This window comes from Arachis ipaensis, chromosome B4 (assembly GCF_059453495.1).
Source record: "Arachis ipaensis isolate K30076 ecotype BB chromosome B4, ASM5945349v1, whole genome shotgun sequence".
Lineage (NCBI taxonomy): Eukaryota > Viridiplantae > Streptophyta > Magnoliopsida > Fabales > Fabaceae > Arachis > Arachis ipaensis.
Window position 1 is genome coordinate 102117559 of NC_142439.1, and position 6707 is coordinate 102124265.

Consider the following 6707-nt stretch of genomic DNA (forward strand, 5'->3'; position numbering starts at 1 on the left):
AGATATAAATTGATAATGGTGTTTTCGAATTTAATATAATAAAATAGGGATAGAAATACTTATGTAATTCATTGGTAGGAATTTCAGATAAGCGAATGGAGATGCTTTTCGTTCCTCTGAACCTCTGCTTTCCTGCTATCTTCATCCAGTCAGTCTTACTCCTTTCCATGGCTGGCTTTATGTGATACATCACCATTGTCAACGGCTACTTTCGGTCATCTCTCGGGAAAATGATCCAATGCCCTGTCACGGCACGGCTAATCGTCTGGAGGCATCACCCTTGTCAATGGCTTCATCTTATCCTCTCAGTGAAAATGATCAACGCACCCTGTCACGGCACGGCTATTCATCTGTCGGTTCTCGATCATGCTGGAATAGGATTTACTATCCTTTTGTGTCTGTCACAAACCCCCTGCAATCGCGAGTTAGGAGCTCATCACAGTCATCCAATCATTGAATCCTACTCGGAATACCACAGACAAGGTTTAGACCTTCCGGATTCTCTTGAATGCCGCCATCATTCTAGCTTACGCCACGAAGATTCTGGTTAGGAGATCTAAGAGATACTCATTCAATCTAATGTAGAACGGAAGTGGTTGTCAGGCACGCGTTCATAGGGAATGATGATGATTGTCACGTTCATCACATTCAGGTTGAAGTGCGAATGAATATCTTAGAAGCGAAATAAGATGAATTGAATAGAAAACAGTAGTACTTTGCATTAATCTTTGAGGAACAGCAGAGCTCCACACCTTAATCTATAGAGTGTAGAAACTCTACCGTGAAAATTACATAAGTGAAAGGTCCAGGCATGGCCGAATGGCTAGCCCCTCTAATCTAAGAACCAGGCATCCAAAGATGTCAAATACAATAGTGAAATGTCCTATTTATAATAAACTAGCTACTAGGGTTTACAGAAGTAAGTAATTGATGCATAAATCCACTTCCGGGGCCCACTTGGTGTGTGCTTGGGCTGAGCTTGAGTATTTCACGTGTAGAGGTCCTTCTTGGAGTTGAACGCCAGCTTTTGTGCCAGTTTGGGCGTTCAACTCTGGTTTTGGCTCCTTTTCTGGCGCTGGACGCCAGATTTGGACAGAAAGCTAGCGTTGAATGCCAGTTTCCGTCGTCTATTCTTGGCCAAAGTATGGACTATTATATATTGCTGGAAAGCCCTGGATGTCTACTTTCCAACGCAATTGGAAGCGCGTCATTCCGAGTTCTGTAGCTCCAGAAAATCCACTTTGAGTGCAGGGAGGTCAGAATCCAACAGCATCAGCAGTCCTTTTTCAACCTCTGAATCTGATTTCTGCTCAAGTCCCTCAATTTCAGCCAGAAAATACCTGAAATCATAGAAAAATACACAAACTCATAGTAAAGTCCAGAAATGTGAATTTAACATAAAAACTAATGAAAACATCCCTAAAAGTAACTAGATCCTACTAAAAATATACTAAAAACAATGTCAAAAAGCGTATAAATTATCCGCTCATCACAACACCAAACTTAAATTGTTGCTTGTCCCCAAGCAACTGAAAATCAAATAGGATAAAAAGAAGAGAATATACTATAAATTTCAAACTATCAATGAAATAGAGCTTCAATCATATGAGCGGGACTTATAGCTTTTTGCCTCTTGAATATTTTTGGCATCTCACTTTATCCATTGAAGTTTAGAATGATTGGCATCTATAGGAACTTCAGATTTTGAATAGTGTTATTGACTCTCCTAGTTCAGTATGATGATTCTTGAACACAGCTTCTTTATGAGTCTTGGCCGTGGCCCTAAGCACTTTGTTTTCCAGTATTACCACCGGATACATAAATGCCACAGACACATAATTGGGTGAACCTTTTCAGATTGTGACTCAGCTTTGCTAAAGTCCCCAATTAGAGGTGTCCAGGGTTCTTAAGCACACTCTTTTTTTGCTTTGGACCTTGACTTTAACCACTCAGTCTCAAGTTTTCACTTGACACCTTCACGCCACAAGCACATGGTTAGGGACAGCTTGGTTTAGCCGCTTAGACCAGGATTTTATTCCTTTTAGGCCCTCCTATCCACTGATGCTCAAAGCCTTGGGATCCTTTTTATTGCCCTTGCCTTTTGGTTTTAAGGGTTATTGGCTTTTTGCTCTTGCCTCTTGGTTTTAAGAGCTTTTGGCTTTTTCTGCTTGCTTTTTCTTTCTATTTTTTTTTCGCCCATTTTTTTTTCTGCAAGCTTTGTTCTTTGCTGCTTTTTCTTGCTTCAAGAATCATTTTTATGATTTTTCAGATTATCAAATAATATGTCTCCTAGTCATCATTCTTTCAAGAGCCAACATATTTAACATTCTTAAACAACAACTTCAAAAGACATATGCACTGTTCAAGCATACATTCAGAAAACAAGAAGCATTGTCACCACATCAATATAATTAAACTAAGTTCAAGGATAAATTCGAAACTCATGTACTTCTTGTTCTTTTGAATTAAAAATTTTTCATTTAAGAGAGGTGATGGATTCATAGGACATTCATAACTTTTAAGACATAGTTACTAACTACTAATGATCATGTAATGAAGACACAAACATAGATAAGCACATAACATAGAAAACGAAAAACAGAAGAAAGAAGAACAAGGAATGAATCCACCTTAGTGATGGTGGCGTTTCCTTCTTGAGGAACCAATGATGTCCTTGAGCTCTTCTATGTCTCTTCCTTGTCTTTGTTGCTCCTTCCTCATTGCTTTTTGATCTTCTCTTATTTCATGAAGCATGATGGAGTGCTCTTGATGTTTCACCCTTAGTTGTCCCATATTGGAACTCAATTCTCCTAGGGAGGTGTTGATTTGCTCCCAATAGTTTTGTGGAGGAAAGTGCATTTGAGGCATCTCCGGGATCTCATGGTGATGAGCTTCATACGCCTCTTGAGCTCCATGAATGGGCTCTCTTGCTTGCTCCATCTTTTTCTTAGTGATGGGCTTGTCCTCTTTAATGAGGATATCTCCCTCTATGTCAATCCCAGCCGAATTGCATAGGTGGCAGATGAGGTGAGGAAAGGCTAACCTTGCCATAGTGGAGGACTTGTCAGCCACCTTGTAGAGTTCTTGAGGTATAATCTCATGAACTTCCACCTCTTCTCCAATCATGATGCTATGGATCATGATGGCCTGGTCTATAGTAACTTCAGACCGGTTGCTTAGTGGGAATGATTGAGCATTGAATGAGCTCCAACCATCCTCTAGCTATAGGCTTGAGGTCCAATCTTCTTAGTTGAACCGGCTTGCCTTTGGAGTCAATCTTCCATTGAGCTCCTTCTACACATATGTCCATAAGGACTTGGTCCAACCTTTGATTAAAGTTGACCCTTCTAGTGTAGGGGCGTTCATCTCCTTGCATCATGGGCAAGTTAAACGCCAACCTCACATTCTCCAGACTAAAATCTAAGTATTTCCCCCGAACCATTGTAACATAGTTCTTTGGATCCGGGTTCTTACTTTGATCATGGTTCTTGGTGATCCATGCATTGGCATAGAACTCTTGAACCATTAGGATGCCGACTTGTTGGATGGGATTTGTTAGAACTTCCCAACCTCTTCTTTGAATTTCATGTCGGATCTCCGGATACTCATTTCTTTTGAGTTTGAAAGGGACCTCAGGGATCACCTTCTTCTTGGCCACAACATCATAGAAGTGGTCTTGATGGGCTTTGGAGATGAACCTTTCCATCTCCCATGACTCGGATGTGGAAGCTTTTATCTTCCCTTTCCCCTTTCTAGAGGATTCTCCGGTCTTAGGTGCCATCAATGGTAATGGAAAAACAAAAAGCTTATGCTTTTACCACACCAAACTTAGAATTTTGCTCACCCTCGAGCAATAAAGGAAAGAATAGATGAAGAAGAAGAAGAAATGGAGGAGAGGGAGAGTGGGAAGTGTTTCAGCCAAGAAGGGTGTAGAGGGATGTGTTGTGTGAATTTGATGAAGAATGGAGGGCTTTATATAGGGAAGGGAGGGGGGAAAGGTTTCGGCCATATGGATGGGTTTGGGTGGGAAATTGGTTTTGAATTTTGAAGGTAGGTGGAGTTTATGAGGTAGGTTTATGGGGAAGAGTGGATGGATGTGAGTGGTGAAGAGGTGATGGGGAAGAGAGTTTGAGGTGATTGGTGAAGGGTTTTTGGGGAAGAGTGTTTATGGGGTTGTGTGAAAGAAAGTGGTGAGAAGAAGTGAGTGGAGGTAGGTGGGGATCCTGTGGGGTCCACAGATCCTGAGGTGTTCAAGGATTTACATCCCTGCACCCATTAGGCATGTAAAAATGCCTTTGCACACAACTCTGGGCGTTCAGCGCCAGGTTGGTGGCCATTTTGGGCGTTCAACACCCATTTGTGTGCCATTTCTGGCGTTGAACGCCAGAACCATGCCTGTTCTGGCGTTCAGCGCCCAGAAGCTGCCCATTTTGGGCGTTCAGCGCCAGAACCATGCTCTGTTCTGGCGCTGAACGCCAGACAGATGCTCCTCCAGGGTGTGATTTTTCTTCTGCTGTTTTTGATTCAATTTTCAATTTTTCTATTTATTTTGTGAGTCCACATGATCATGAACCTATAAAGACATGAAAAACAATGAAAATAAAAATTAGATAAATAAAAATTGGGTTGCCTCCCAACAAGTGCTTCTTTAATGTCAATAGCTTGACAGTGGGCTCTCATGGAGCCTCACAGATGTGCAGAGCTTTGTTGAGACTCTCCAACACCAAACTTAGAGTTTGGATATGGGAGTTCAACACCAAACTTAGAGTTTGGTTGTGGCCTCCCAACACCAAACTTAGAGTTTGACTGTGGGGGCTCTGGTTGACTCTGCTTTAAGAGAAGCTTTTTCTGCTTCTTCTCCATGGTTGCAGAGGGAGATCCTTGAGTTTTAAACACAAGGGAGTCCTTATTCCATTGAAGGACTACTTTCACCTCTGTCAACATCAATCACAGCTCTTGCTGTGGCCAGGAAAGGTCTTCCTAGGATGATGGATTCATCCTCTTCCTTTCCAGTATCCAGGATTATGAAATCAATAGGGATGTAAAGGCCTTCAACCTTTACTAACACATCCTCTACTTGTCCATATGCCTGTTTTCTTGAATTGTCTGCCATCTCTAATGAGATTTTAGCAGCTTGCACCCCATAGATTCCCAGTTTCTCTATTACAGAGAGGGGCATGAGGTTTATTCCTGAACCAAGGTCACATAAAGCCTTAAAGATCATGGTGCCTATGGTACAGGGTATTATGAACTTTCCAGGATCCTGTCTCTTCTGAGGCAATGTCAGTTGATCCAGATCACTTAGTTCATTGATGAACAAGGGAGGTTCAACTTCCCAAGTATCAATGCCAAATAATTTGGCATTCAGCTTCATGATTGCACCAAGAAACTTGGCAGTTTGCTCTTCAGTAACATCCTCATTCTCTTCAGAAGAGGAATACTCATCAGAGCTCATGAAGGGCATAAGGAGGTTCAATGGAATCTCTATGGTCTCTAGATGAGCCTCAAAGTCCTTTGGTTCCTCAGAGGGAAGCTCCTTATTGATCACTGGACGTCCCAGGAGGTCTTCCTCCTTGGGATTCACGTCCTCCACTCCCCTAGTAGGTTCGGCCATGGTGCTTATGTCAATGGCCTTGCACTCTCCTTTTGGGTTCTCTTCTGTATTGCTTGGGAGAGTATTGGGAGGGATTTCAGTGATCCTTTTACTCAGCTGGCCCACTTGTGCTTCCAGATTTCTAATGGAAGATCTTGTTTCATTCATGAAACTTACAGTGGCCTTAGACAGATCAGAGACTAAGTTTGCCAAATTAAAAGTATTTTGTTCAGAGTTCTCTGTCTGTTGCTGAGTGGATGATGGAAAAGGCTTGCTATTGCTAAACCTATTTCTTCCACCATTATTAAAGCCTTGTTGAGGCTTTTGATCCTTCCATGAGAAATTTGGATGATTTCTCCATGATGAGTTATAGGTGTTTCCATAAGGTTCACCTAAGTAATTCACCTCTGCTATTACAGGGTTTTCAGGATCATAAGCTTCTTCTGCATAAGAAGCCTCTTGAGTACTGTTGGATGCAGCTTGCATTCCATTTAGACTCTGAGAAATCATATTGACTTGCTGAGTCAATATTTTATTCTGAGCCAATATGGCATTCAGAGTATCAACTTCAAGAACTCCCTTCTTTATAGGCGTCCCATTATTCACAGGATTCCTCTCAGAGGTGTACATAAACTGGTTATTAGCAACCATATCAATGAGTTCTTGAGCTTCTGCAGGCGTTTTCTTTAGGTGAATGGATCCACCTGCAGAGGTATCCAATGACATCTTAGATAACTCAGACAGACCATCATAAAATATATCCAGGATGGTCCATTCTGAAAGCATGTCAGAAGGACACTTTTTGGTCAACTGTTTGTATCTTTCCCAAGCTTCATAGAGGGATTCACCTTCTTTCTGTTTGAAGGTCTGAACATCCACTCTAAGCTTGCTCAGCTTTTGAGAAGGAAAGAACTTGGCTAAGAAAGCCGTGACCAGCTTATCCCAATAGTTCAGGCTGTCTCTGGGTTGAGAGTCCAACCAGATTCTAGCTCTGTCTCTTACAGCAAAAGGGAAAAGCATGAGCCTGTAGACTTCAGGATCTACTCCATTAGTCTTAACAGTATCACATATCTGCAAGAATTCAGTTAAGAACTGAAAAGGATCTTCAGATAGA

General features: G+C 41.7%; 1 non-coding gene across 1 annotated transcript; it reads left to right on the forward strand.

Moving 5' to 3' along the window:
• Positions 1–6373: 6373 nt before the first annotated feature.
• Positions 6374–6481, forward strand: LOC148568604 (small nucleolar RNA R71). The gene has a single exon (XR_015882026.1). It is a non-coding gene; the product is annotated as a small nucleolar RNA R71 (small nucleolar RNA).
• The last annotated feature ends 226 nt before the right edge of the window (positions 6482–6707 follow it).